We start from the raw sequence: 14,586 nt of genomic DNA, 5'->3' as shown, positions 1-14,586 counted from the left end.
CTCTTCTTCTCTCATAGATGGTCACCTTTTTGCTGTGTCCTCACTGGGGGGGAGGAGGGAGGGGCAAGGTTGCTCTGGGTCCCTTACATAAGGGCACAGTTCCCATTCGTGAAGCCTCCACCTTCAGGACCTAACCAACTCCCAAAGGTCCCACCTCCAAATACCATCACGAAATACTCGGGGATTAGGTTAAAACCTAGAAGTTGGCTGGACCTGGGTGGGGGAGGGGAGAGGTGGACAAAACCCGCAGCCTATAGCAGGTACCCAGAGAGAAACTTTCCCTCCATTAGCCCCCAGGATCACCTTTTCCCTGGTGAGCCTGGAATTCCTTTGATATAATCCTGCAATTAAAAAATAATAATTTTAACTTTTTCTTTTCACAGATACCTGCGTCTAAAGATCTACAAACTCCTGCTCCTAGGCGTCGGGAGCAAGGGCACTTGGCAAACAGGAACTCAGCTCAGAAATTTGGTTAACAAAAGATAAGGCATCACGACTGCCAAAATCATCCTTTTGTTCCCGAGGTAGTGGCCCCTGGGGGGGGGCGGGGAGAGCCATTTGTTTTTGTGATAATGACTGTTTTTTCATGACAATTATCCATTATTCACATATTTCTGTATTGTAATTTAATAAGCACGGCAAAAACACCGGCCCTTAGAGGAATATCTGCCTGCAAGTGATCCATTGGTAAACGCGGTTGGGGAGGAGGGGAAATCGGGAGCTGTGGTTCCCCAGAAAGAGTTTCCATTTTGCGAGATGAATAGTTCTAGAGGTCTGTTGCACCGCACTGGTGCATGTACTTGATACTACTGAACTGTGCACTGAGAAATGGCTAAGACAGTCAATTTTATGTTATATGCTTTGGGCTACATTTTTAAAAAAATTGTTTTAAAAACCCCTTAGTTCTGGGAGCCCTTAAACAACGTCCAGGGAAGAAAAGCGAGGTGGTGGTGAACGCGTTTTGTTCTTTGCTCTCACCGCGTACGTGTGCCCCTTGTCCTTACTCTTGTGGTTAGTGCATACCTGGGATCTGTTACATTGTACACCTGAAGCTCTCCTGCTCACGACAGGTGAGGAATCCAGCCACAAAGTCAGAATAACAGCGGGGAGAAGAAGCTGACCGTCTCCTGGCCCCCAACAACCTCTATATGAAACAGCCTCCTGACCCGAGCCCTCAGAGAGTGACTCTCTTAAAGAACCGTGAACTTCAAAAAGCATTTACGTATCCGTTGTATTGGGATGTACCACTAGATGGTACAAAAAACCCAGATTTCTGGTAATGATTTGCTCATGTTGTGAAGGCAACAGCAGCGTATGTGGTTGGAGGTACTCTAAACCCATTCTCTGTTAGCTTGCTTTCCTCTAGCTAATGACAAAAAGCACTTTGGGGGAAAGTGGTTGGGATCCATTTTCAAAATTTTCCAACTCTTTGGCTGGGGTTTTGTGTGTCCAATCCTAATTGCGATGGTGAGATGTCCATTCGACTGGCTTATCCCCAGGAGCTTCTAGAATTATTGTAATTATGAAATTATACACAATTTAAAAACAAAAGCCAGGGGCACCTGGGTGGCTCAGTGGGTTAAGCCTCTGCTTTCGGCTCAGGTCATGATCTCAGGGTTCGGGGATTGAGCCCCTGCATTGGGCTCTCTGCTCGGCAGGGAGCCTGCTTCCTCCTCTCCCTCTGCCTGCCTCTCTGCCTACTTGTGATCTCTGTCAAATAAATAAATAAAATATTTTTTTTAAAAAAGCCAGGCAGAACAAACTTATGGTGTAAAATGTCAAGGTTCTAAAAGGCGTAAGTCTAGAATTGAAAAATGAAACAAACAAACAAAAAGACAAACCTCGGTGTTAACATGGCTTGACCTCAAAAGCTGAAGGTCGGTCTTCAAGACTTCATTAGCTAATACCATAAGGTACAACCATGCCGGCAGATTCTGGAAATTCAGGTACACTTTCCTACTTGCAAACCAATGTGTTTTGTGATGTAGAAAGAACAAATAATCAATGGATGTTAAAGCCAGGCAGAAACCCAACCATGGCAACTTCCGTCTTAGTTCTTATGTTATGTTACCAGAATGATCGATTTGATCATTCTGAATAAACTGAAAAGCATCACTGCTCCTACTTCCTAAAGAAAAGAACCAGCTTTCAGAAGGGCAGTCCTCATGTCTGAGTCATTTCTGTTTTAGCATGCCTAGCACGGTGCCTGCCATAGGGACCTCGTTCAGTAAATTTTTGTCCAATAAGTAAATGAATGAAAATGCTATTACTCTTGGCCAATGAGGACAACAAATGAACTTTACAGATCCTTCTTGGACCCCCACCTGCGCCCCTACCTGCAGCTGACCCCCTGAGGGGGCACAGGCCATTCCCTGACACCCGGGCTCTGAGAGATTCTAGAACAAAGTTGATGAGGGAGATTTCGTTCTAGCCATCGGCTTCACACACACAGGGGTTGAGGTCCGTCTCCAGGGCTTTATGACCAGCTTTGGCCACGGACTTCATTCTTTGGAGCCTTGTTTCTTTGTCAGCACATCTTATCACCGCTGCCACAGCCCACTCTCCAGGTGAATGCGTCAAGTGTGTGGGAGTGTGCATGTGTGCACAATTGTTCAACTATTTGAGTAGTAAGGGCTCCGATTTCCTGCATACTTACCATGCACGGGCTCCGGCCTAAGTGCCTTAGACGCATCAGCTCATTGAATCATCACAATAAGCCTATGAGTCATGAATTAGAGTCACTCTTTTGCAGATAAAAGAAAATGAAACTCGGAGTGCTCAAGCGAGGGACCCGGCCCACGCAGCTGGGAAGCTGCGGAGGTGGGATGGGGGTCCCGGTTTTGTCTGACTCCAAAGCCCATACTCTTAACCCCTACACTCAACTGCTGTAGCATAATTAAGGAGCATTAAAATGGAACCCTGTAAAAGCCAGAGAATAAAGTAAATAAATAGAAAGCTTTTGCTTTCCCTTGAAAGGCCATTAGTTCCAGCGGCCTTTCGGTGTCAAACGAGAAAGATAATAAGGTCGACTCATCAGTTAGCAGAAGCGGGCAATGCACTTTAGCAGTGTGCTGGGCCCTTCTTCCCACCGCCAGCTAAAATAATTACCGTTCATTCAGCCACTTTAATGACTCCCAACCTGGGCCTGGGCGGCTTTCATCTGGCTCTCTACTTCACTGTAGAACATCAAATTATATGTAGATAGGCAGCCCTCTCGAAGGGACCTTTGAAAGCGCTATTTAACAACAACAAAAAAGCAGAACTTTCCAGTTTCCAATCTTCTAAAGCCGGGAGTTCTTTCCAGATTCTGCAAGACCTTTTGTCAAATGCATTGAAGTGGGAAGCTGTCCTGCCCCGCAGTTTCAGACCTCAAGGATGCCGCGTCTAAGTTCAACACTGGGAATGGCCTTGCTGACTAAAACTGCTCCCGTTGCCCTAGTTTCAGGCCGAAATTTGCAAACTGCTTAGGTTCGGGGAAACATTTTAGTCAAACCGGGCCCGATTTCCACCCCTTTGGAGAGAGGCCAAGTGCGGCGCAAGGTTAGAGATGGAAGGAGGCCCGGTCCGGATGCACGCGGCGTGGGGGGTGCGGGGGCTTGTGGGCGGAGGGGGCCGGACTCGGGGGTCTCTGCTGCTCTCTGCTGGCCGCAGGCGGGTGCTGTCGGCGCCGCGGCCGGTACTGGGGCCCGATGCTCCCGCTGGGGCGGCCCCGGCTGGGCCGCGAGCACTCCCACTCCCTCCAGCTCTGCGGGTTTGCAGGTGCTCTCTCGATGCCAGGTACGGCGCGAGGTGCCGTGGAGGCAGAGATGGCAAGTTCTGGTCTTTGTCCTTGGCAGACTCAGCCCCGTGGGGAAGACAGCTTCCCAAACAGAGAATTAGAATCAAGTGCGTTTCTTGTGGAACAGGATCTCTGTGCTCTTTCGAGCCGCGGTACTGATCCTCTGCTCTGTGTCAGCCTCCGAGTGAGAGTCCGTGCACGGCGTTTTACTGTTGTAGCCGTCCTCTGAGTACACATCTCCTTGGAGCATCACGACAAAGCAGTGAGGGCTGCGGAGCAAATATGAGTAGCCCCATTATATAGATTAGGCAAGTGAGGCTCAGACAGGTGGCGCGTGTTGCCAGGTGGAACGCGGGCAGCTGTCGGGTTACAGAGCTTGCCCTTGCCTGTGACTTCGAACCCACTCCTTCGCCGCAGCACACAGCTTTATGCTGCTTACTGACAGCTCCCAAGGGGTAACGGTGAAGGCCAAGTGCTCTGGAGTCCTACCGCTCTCTAGCTGTGTAGCCTGGGGAACTACTTCTCTTTGCCGCTTCCCCCCCCCCCCCCCCCGTCTTTTCAATGCGAAGAAAAACAGCTCAGTTTTCAGTCTTTGGGGGATCACACCTTTTCCTCTTGTCTCCAAGAGTTCCTGCTACAGAGCTACAGAGGCTGGAGGAACTAATTCTGCCCTAGAGAGGTGACCTTGGCCACTCCGGGGGCAGGGGGAAACTGCCAGAGGGATCAGGACTTATAAGAGATCTGAACCCGGGATGGGGAAACCTGTCGCTCCAGACTCATTGGTGAAGAACTGCCTGACATTATGTCAATGACCAGACTTAGGGCTTACATGTTAGCAGTCTCCTTCAATTCTATTTTAAGAGACAAAAATGCCTGGTATAATTTTAATAATTAGAATTGGCTCTGATTAACAGCCCATGTGTCAAAGAAGGTCCTTATAATACGTCCACACATACGCAGTTGGAGGATTTTATCTGGCTGGAGGTAAATGCATTTTGTAGCTAAAGGGAAGGGAAAAAAGAATTTTAAAAAATTTGAGAAAATTCTCAAGAGAATTTTTTAAACTACAGAGAATTTATCATCGGACAAAATGCATCTTACCCATATCTGCAAAACAAGGTCAGTAGGGGTTGGTCCTGGAAATGTGGGCAAGGACTTAATTCTACAGTAGCTCATGTCTGGAAGCCATGACAATCCCTCTTCCTAAGCGCATCATTTCCCATAACATCAGTGACCATAGATGACCGAGAAGATTGCTCCAGAATCCCTATCTCCTGCCAAGACTTCTCCCGGGAGCTCCAGACTCATCACCCACCTGTCTTCTGGACACTGGTACCCAGAAGTCCCACAGATACCAACCCCTCCCAAATGTGTTCCCTCACCTGTTTTCTCTGCATCATTTAGTGAAGCCATCCTTAACCTAGCCAGTCAAGGTTAAGAACTTGGAAGTCATTCTCTTTAAAAAACTGAGATGTAATCTGCATAGTCACCCATTTACAGGGTTCAATTCAGTACTTTTTAGAAAATTCACAGCTGTGCAACTGGCCCCACAATCTAGTTTTAGAACATTTCTTCAACACCCCCCCCAAAAGATCCCACTTACCACTAGCAGTGTTTACCCATTTCCCGCTCCTCCTACCCTTGAAAACAATGAGACTATTTTCTGTCTCTTTGGATTTTGCCTATTCTGGGTTTTTCATATAAATGGGATCCTACAGTGTGTGGTCTTTTGTGACTGGCTTCCCTCACTTAGTGTAATGTTTTTGCAAGGATCAGAATTTCATTCTGGTTGATGGATGAACACAATTCCATTGTATGGATATACCACAGTTTATTTATCCATTCATCAGCTGAGGGCCCTTTGGACTGTTTCCAAACTTTGGCCACTGTGAACATCCATCTACAAATTTTTGCAAAAACAATATTTTCAGTTCTCTTGGGTGCATGCCTAGAAATGGAATTTCTGGATCATGCGGTAATCTATGTTTAGGTTTTTGAGAAACTGCTAAATCATTTTCCAAAATGAATGCACTGTGGTACGCCCACCAGCCTTGTATAAGGGTCAGATTTCTTGGAAAGTCAATCTTGATTTTTCCCTCTCCCTGAGTTCACATGCAGCTAATTAATCACCCAAGTCCTGCCAGTTGAACACATCCAACATGTCTCCAAACCGTGCCTTCTGCTCCGGTCTTGCTACTACTGCTTCCCGGATTATCTCTCACCTGGACCATTGCAATTGTCTCCAGACTGGTTCTTGACTCTGCCTTCTGTCCTCCACTCGCTGTCACAATGGGCTCTTTAAAACAGGCACTTTTGGGGTGCCTGGGTGGCTCAGTGGGTTAAATGACTGCCTTGGCTCAGGTCATGATCCCAGAGTCTTGGGATCGAGTCCCGCATCGGGCTGTCTGCTCAGCAGGGAGCCTGCTTCTCTCTCTCCCTCTCTCTGTCAAATAAATAAATAAAACAAAATAAAAAAAAAAACAGAGGAAAAGACAGGCACTTGACTGCATCCTTGCCCTACTTGTGCTTGAAACCCAGTAAGTGCTTGAAACCCTGCAGTGCCTCTTAACTCTAGCTGTATCAGAGTCACCTGGACATATTTCTTTTTTTAAGATTTTATTTATTTGACACACAGAGAGAGAGAAAGCATAAGGAGGGGGAAAGGCAGAGGGGGAGGGAGAAGCCGGGAGCCTGACTCGGGTGGATCCCCGGACCCTGAGCTGAAGGCAGATGCTTAAACCACTGAGCCACCCAGGCGCCCCACCTGGACAGATTTCTAATATCCTGACGCCCGAGTTACACCCGAGGCTGAGGAAATCATAATCTCGGGGGTTGGGAATCCAGGCATCAAGCTCTCTGAGTGATTCCAATATGTAGCCAAATAGGAGAAACGTTCCTTTGTGGCTCCCTGTTGCTCATAGGATAGCATCCAAATTCTTTACCCCCGACTCCTAACCCCCTCTTCATCTGTATCTCTTACCCCTCCTCCGGGCCTCACACAGAAAGCTCCAGCTAGCTGACGTTGCCACTGTCGTGACTCTGACTCGGTCCTAGAATGGCTTTAGGCCCCTGGCCCAGGACTTCCTCTTAAGCCCGGGATCTATGTAGAGGCTACTCCAAGGGCATTATTTGGACCCAATAGGGGGCCACCTCCATGGGTTTCCTTCCCCTTGGGCCTTTAATAAGAGTTTATTCCCATTAGTCCACCTCGATGTGCAAAAAAGCCCCCCAAAGCCACTCTTCTTTGCAGCTTCGCCTCTTAAAATCCTCCCTCTGGCTTTACTTTTTGGCTGGTTCTTTCCTGTGTCCAAACTGAAAGCCCAAAGTGAGAGAAACCCACACTGCGGAGTGACTCGCTGGGGTCTGGTGCCAAAAATCTTACAACGCCCACTTTCCAATCAAGGGTGACTAAATTATGAACTAGCACCGCCGCACCCCCTCCTTTGTAGTTCCTCACTCGGCAGCTATCACCTATTTTATAATTAGTAGTTGATTAGCATGAAAAAGATCTTCCTTCCTGAATGAGTCCTCACAATTGGGTTTTTCAACTTCTGACCCAAATTGCCAGACAATTTAGGGTTGTTGTTTGCTTGCTCGCTTGCTGGCTTTTTCTTTTCACTTGCCAAATCCTTGAAGCACATTCGGAACAATGCAGCTTGAAAGCAGTTAGCCCGTTTCAGCGCACATACAGAAGAGCGCCCAAGTTCAAGTTCGCGTTTCCACCAAGGGTAGAAAAACTGCTTTTTCCTTTTGGAGGAAAAGACCGAGATCAAGAGCCATGGCGTCCAAAGTTGAAGCTTCAGTTGAGGGAAATGAGATTCTGTTTTCCAAGTGACACTGAGTTTGTATTCCAAGGGCAGGACTCTACCAAATCAGGGCTGTCTTTTTTTCTGGGAGAGTGTGGATTCTACATGGTGGGTTTTTGGGGGGCACCCAATGGATGGAGTTGAAGCGTTTCCCCACCTGTTTATTACCGGCCAACACAGAGGTGGCATTGCTGCTCTGTCCCCGAGAAGGCGCCTCTCACAATTGACTTATTTCGCTCATCAGCGAGAACATGAAAATGTCTTTTTCACTTCTCTGTGATCATCTCCCCAGCTCAGCAACTTCGTGCGCCCCTGTCACTTTGATTTATTCAAATGATGTAAAATGTCAACCTATTGAGATCTGGAGGGGACCGTGGGTAGTGTCATCCAGTGCCCTGAAAAGCCAACGGATTTCAACTCTGAACGGATGTCAGCGAGGGGCAAAAGTGAGTCTGTGGGACCTCTTCCTGTCATGCTTCTCAGTGGAGTGCTTCAAGGTGACTCAAACGCACTTACTGAGGAAGCCCCATGGCATCTTTGGCCAAAAAGAAAAGAGTCATTGAGATAACAGAGCAGAGCCTGTTGGTCCTAACCGCCCTCCGATCTTACTGGATGGGCGACAGCTCCAGGAGGGGGACAGTCTTCATGAGGATGTGCCTGGTGGAGGACATCATCGGACACTTCATTAATGAGTCTGTGAGGCTATCCTCTTATGGGGCTTGGCACCAAGGTAGGACGCCCCCATGGCACGTCAGCTATTGCTCTGATTAATAGATGTTTATTTCCATAGGGTGCCACTAATGGCTGACTTGGCCTCAGACCCATGGTGACAGTTCCCGAAGTTCTCTCCTGCTGGTGGCCGGCCTGGTGTGCTGGCCTAGTCAAAACCATGACAAGAACCCTCAGGGAAATGTCTCAGTTCTCTTAGTGGGCTGGAATTCGGCAAACTGTAACGGGTCTTGAAATAACTGGATGTTAAGGAAACAAGCTGGGGGGCACCCCTTAAGGAAAGGCTAAGCCTTGTGCTGTCTGTCAACAGGGAGTGGCATATTAGCGCTGTGCGCAGGAAGTCGGTCTTGAAGTGCTATATATAACAGAGCTTTGACCTTGTTCTTAGCTGAGGTCAGGTTCGCTTCCTCTAGAGCCTTTGCCAAGTGGCCTTTGTGGTTCCGCAGTACACTGAGCTCTCTCTTAACATTTTCAGAGGGATGACAAAATGGATTCGCCGGCTGGCTGCAGTGAATGGTCGTGTGTGTCCTCGGTGCCGAGGGCTGGAGGGTCCCAGCTGAAGACCTCCTGAGATTCACGGTCTAGGTGGGGACACAGACGGTGACAAGCTGCCGCCAGCCCCTACTGGCTCAGGAGGGTTAAGTGTTCGGGAATATTGCAGACCAACTGTGAAACACACCAGCGTCATAAATTGAATTATATAAACTTACCATTAAATAAAATAGAATTAAAACAAAGGTAACAAGGGCTCAAGGCTTATCACTTCCTAACCTTTTTTTCCCCCTGCTTTTATTATTCTCTATGCTCTTGAGGTAATCTATGGCTCTTGGATCTCTATAGTGCAAATAATATGTGCAGTATAGAATATAATAATATGTATATGGTATAGAATATAAAAATATGATCTCCTATAATGTTGTGCAGCTGACATTTCTTCCCAGCTCAGTGTTGAGGGACCTCACATTGGTCGCCTAAGATGGGCCACGGCAGGAGTACTTACATTGTGGAAATCAGCCATTGTTAGAATGTAGGATCTTTTTTTCTTCCAGAAAACTGGTTATTAAACATTCACCAGAGCCGCACCAGAGACAGACTAGCACTTAGGTGATTACGGTAAATCCGACGGGCCCCACAGCTATGTGATTTCAGTGTAGGCTGTGGGGGAGTGTGAGGAAGTGTCCCCTAAGGCTCCAGAGAGAAACCATTGCTTAAGCAAGCCCCTGAAGGATCCTTAGGAGCCAAGGCCCAGAAGCAAGACTGGGCAGAAATGATGTGTTCCTTGCCCTTGGGACATCTCTGTGCAGTGAGAGAGACTGATGAAGAAACAGGTGTAAGGAAATGCAGGGTCAGGTGCCCTGCTGGGGACTGTGGGTAGGGGAGGCTGGATGCTCTGGAAGCACAGAGGAGGACACCCCTAGTGGGGGGAAAGGAAGGCTTCCTGGAGGAGGTGACGTGATATATTTTTTAATGATTTCTTTAATTCTTGCTGAACTATTTTGTAAAGCTTGTTTATGTATGTATGTATTTATTTATTTATGGACTCTCTACACCCAAGTTCAGGCTCCAGCTCACAACCCTGGGGCGGGGATTGCATATCTGGGGCACCCGGCTGGCTCCCGCTGCAGAACATGTAACTCCTGTTCTTGGAGTTGTAAGTTTGAGGTCCACATCGGGTGTAGACATGACTGAAAAATAAAATTTTCGGAAAAAAAAAAGGCACATGCTCTTATGACTGAGCCCAGCCAGCTACCTCCAGGATATGGTAACGTAAGCTGAGATCAAAAGATAATTAGGAGAGGCCATCTCTCTTGGAAACAGAGGTAGAAAAGTAATGTCTTCTTACATATTAAAATACGTTACCCAGTATATTTTTCATAAAAGAGTAATAATTATCCTCCCACGCGATGTGGGGCTTTGCTTTAAATCAGCCCTGACCAAGGGCTTCCGACTTCTGCATGAATATGGGCGTGGTGGCGGTGGCAGTGGAGAAAGTGGGCACATTTGTTCGATTCTGACCTAAATGGGACCAAATCCCTTGTTTGGGGGAGTAATTACTAAATTCTATATTCAGAGGTCTGGTGTTTGCATATCATGGGCAATGCATAGACCACACCATTGTCTTCCCAATACTATGCATTCTTATAAGCACCAAGGCTTAATTTATCCCAGAAGAACTGGCTCCAGGAACATTCTGGCATACTCGTGCAGATCAGGCCCTTTGAACTGGGAGCTTGTCCTTACCTACAGAGAATCTAAGAAATGATGTTGTCTCACTTTGATAATAACACTTGGGGAAAATACCTACTCTCTCTTTGCATTTGGGGCCTTAAAAAAAAAAACAACAACTAAAGGTCAGATTAGCAACCTAAAAATGAAACTCGAATGGAGGCGAGGCAAAGAGTGGTGTAACCATTTGCGTCCCTGCTGACAGGAGGCAGATCAAGTTATCCAAGCACCCGGACGTGAAATGCTCGCCCCGCCGTGTTACACTCTTGGAAAGAAACCCACTGTGTGCCGGGTTCTGCGCCAGGAGTCCCTGATAAGCAGTGACTGGAGTGGACCCAGCCCCTGTCCTCAGAAAGTGCATTGTCTAGAAGAAAAAAAAAACAAAAAACCACACACCAGACCCACCATTGCACACTTTGCAGTGGAACCGTAAGCATGATGTGCCCTCTGAGGGAAAGGAACCAGAGATTGAGATCCTGTAAGATCCTAACATAGTGTGACTGGAGGAAGGGTCAAAAAAAGCCACCTAGGGCCACCTGGGTGGCTCAGTCGTTAAGCATCTGCCTTCAGCTCAGGTCATGGTCCCAGGGTCCTGGGATCAGCCCCTCATGGGGTTCCCTGCTGAGCTGGAAGCCTGCTTCTCCCTCTCCCTCTGCTACTCCCCCTGCCTGTGTTCTCTCTCTTTCTGTGTCTTTCTCTGTCAAATACACAAATAAAATCCTTTTTTAAAAAAAAAAAGAGAGAAAGATTCCCTAAAGAAGTGACATTTATCACTTCATAATGTATATACATGTTGCATCATTATGGTGAACACCTGAAACCAACATAATATTACATGGTGACTGCACTCCAACTTAAAAAAAAAGTGGTATTTGGAGACACTTAGGAGAGGAGTTTGCTTTTAGCTGGGATAAAGGTGGCACATCTAGTCCAAAATCAGCATGAAAACTGGAAAATTAAAACTCAGAAACAATGTAGAAAAATAATCTTCCAGATCTATTTTATTTATTTTAAGATTTTATTTATTTATTTGACAGAGAGAGAGAGAGAGAGCAAGAGCACGAATGGGGGGAGGGAAAGAGGGTGAGGGAGAAGGGGTTCTATCCCAGGACCTTGGCGTCGTGACCCCAGGGGTCCTGGGATAGAGTTCTGAATCTGGTTCCTTGCTTAACAGGGAGCCTGCTTCTCCCTCTGCCTGCTGCTCCCTTTGCTTGTGTTCTCTCTCTCTCTGTGTCACTCTCTCTCACTGATAAATAAATAAATAAATCTTTTTAAAAAAGATAAATAAAAGATTTTATTTATTTATTTGACAGAGAGAAAGAGAGAGAGAGACAGCAAGGGAGGGAACACAAGCGGGGGGAGTGGGAAAGGGAGAAGCAGGCTTCCCACTGAGCAGGGAGCCTGATGCGGGGCTCTATTCCAGGACTCTGGGATCATGACTTGAGCTGAGGACAGACGCTTAACAACTGAGCCACCCAGGTGCCCCAATAAATAAAATCTAAAAAAAAAAAAAAAGATTTTATTTCTCCAAATCTATTTTATTCTTGCAGGATCCTCCAACCAGAATGCTCGGTTACGCTCCCAGATCTTTCATTTCACCCAGGACAGTATTTCTTGGCTATTCGTGACAGAATGCCGTCCAGTATGGCATTTCAGATCTGTGCATCGACAGTGCTATACCCAGCCGGCAGCCCAGAAAGGAGTTTTCACTGGTGAAGGGATGGCCTTAGCCATGGGAATGACAGGACCCAAAGGCTGTTGGGAGTGCAGATGCTTTAAACGGAACATTATTGGGTTTTAAAATTGTACTTCTTTGGCTTCCCCAGCAACTATCTTAGTTTATCCAAGTTGTATTAACAGAACACCTTACACCGCAGCACAGAAATGTATTTCTCATGATTTTGGAGACTGGCGAGTCCAAAATCAAGGCTCCAGCAGATTCAGCGTCTGGTGAGAGCCCTTTTCCTGGTTGATAGATGGTGTTGCATTGCTGGGTGGTCACGTGGTGGGAGAGGCAACGGAGCCCTCCAGGGTCCCTTTCAGAAGCCAACTGACCCCATCCATGAACACGCCCCCTCATGACCTCATCATCTCTCAAAGGCTTCCTTTCGTAATACCATCACCTTTTGGGGGGCAGGTTTCAACATATAAATTTGGGGGATACGCACTCAGTCTATTGCAAGAGTGATTTGTTTTCCTGAAATTAATAACACTGTTGATTTGTGTTTCATACTTCACAGAGCAGGTGTCATGTGCTTTCGAGAGCGCCGCTGTGTTTCCATAGTTACTTCCCATCTGAGAAGTGGGAGAGGAGGCATTTGCTCTGACGCCCACCCACTATGGCCTCATCAAAGTTGCCTCTGACTGAGAGCGGTGAACAAGAACCAGCTAAAAGTGCCTGGATACATCAGCAAACACTGAGTCACCGGACAGGATCTTGTTTGTACGGTTCTCACCAGCATCTGTCTGTCACCCCCTCACCAAGAGAACTCCTGGGTAGGGAAGAGGGCCTCTTCTCTTCCCCCAGCTAGTTCTCTCTCTTAGCCATACGGCTCTTGCGGTGTAGACAACAGAATTGTCTAGCGTAGGAAAGCCAACTGACCCAAGGTTTGTGTAAACCTCAGCACTTTCCATTTTGCAGAATTTTTTTTCAGTTACATTTGCATAAAAGAGCCTTTCCTCTTTACATTTCACTTTGAATTCTACCTTTGGCTGAACCCAAGTATCAGAGTGAAACTCAGTCAAAACCATGGTGTTGACCCCAAAGAAGTAAAGGTTTGCTTGAAACCTGAAGATTTTCACAAAAGTTTTCGGGGGGTGCAGACAGAAAGGACCAGCCTTACTCAGATTTACAATAAGGACTGCATTCTCAAACCCTGGCTTCTAAGGGCTTGGCTACCACTGGAGGAGGGTGTTAAATAATTATAATGATGCCCTAATAACAATCACAATGACGACTACGAGTAACACCACTGTGCGTTGGGCTTTTACAGGATGCCAGGAGCTGTGATGTTAAGCATTTTTTTTAACTCTCATTGGCTCATGCAAGCAACCATCTGGGGTAGATGATTGTGGCCCCACTTTATAGATGAGGAAATGGGGCTTACAGAAGTCAACACAAATAGCTCACATTCTCATAGCCTGTGGGTGTCAGAGATGGGATTTGGACACGTTAACCTTGACAGTGACTATGTTCTAACCCAGGTCGGGTAGAGTGGGAACTAGTTGAACTCATCCTAAGCTCGTTTCCAAAGCAAAAGAGCAGAGTGCCATTATGTCTGGATTCCTAGAAATAATGACAAATATCACACTTCTTATATATACAATTATATATACATATATGCTTTCTAAAGTTTAGGACGCTGGTGCTCTTGTTAATTCTTGTTCTGATGAGACATGAAGTTCACCTTTATGCAAGTGCTTCTTACTGGGTTAATAAAAGTGTGTTTTGGGATATCTGGGGGGCTTGGTTGGTTAAGTGTCTGCCTTTGGCTCAGGTCGTGATCCCAGGATCCTGGGATCCTGTCCTGCATCGAGCTCCCTGCTCGGGGTGGGGGGAGCCTGCTTCTCCCTCTACCTGCTGCTCTCCCTGCTGGTGCTCTCTCTTTGACAAATAAACAGATAAAATCTTTAAAAAATGTAGGACATGGGGAGTTAGAGAGGAGAAGGGAGTTGGGGGAAATTGGAGGGGGAGGTGAACCATGAGAGACTATGGACTCTGAAAAACAGTCTGAGGGTTTTGAAGGGGCGGGGGGTGGGAGGTTGGGGTACCAGGTGATGGGTATTAGGGAGGGCATGGATTGCATGGAGCAGTGGGTGTGGTGCAAAAATACTGAATACTGTTATGCTGAAAATAAATTTAAAAAACAGCATTAAAGACCATATTATAATTAGCAATTTTTTCTTTATCTTTTTTATTATGTTATGTCAGTCACTATACATTACATCATTAGTTTTTAATGTCGTATCCCAAGATTCATTATTTACATATAACATCCCGTGCTACATGCAATAGCAATTTTTAAAAGCATCAAAAGGCAGGTCTTG

The sequence above is a fragment of the Neovison vison genome, chromosome X (assembly GCF_020171115.1).
Source record: "Neovison vison isolate M4711 chromosome X, ASM_NN_V1, whole genome shotgun sequence".
Taxonomy (NCBI): Eukaryota; Metazoa; Chordata; class Mammalia; order Carnivora; family Mustelidae; genus Neogale; species Neogale vison.
Note: the sequence above shows the minus strand (reverse complement) of the source record.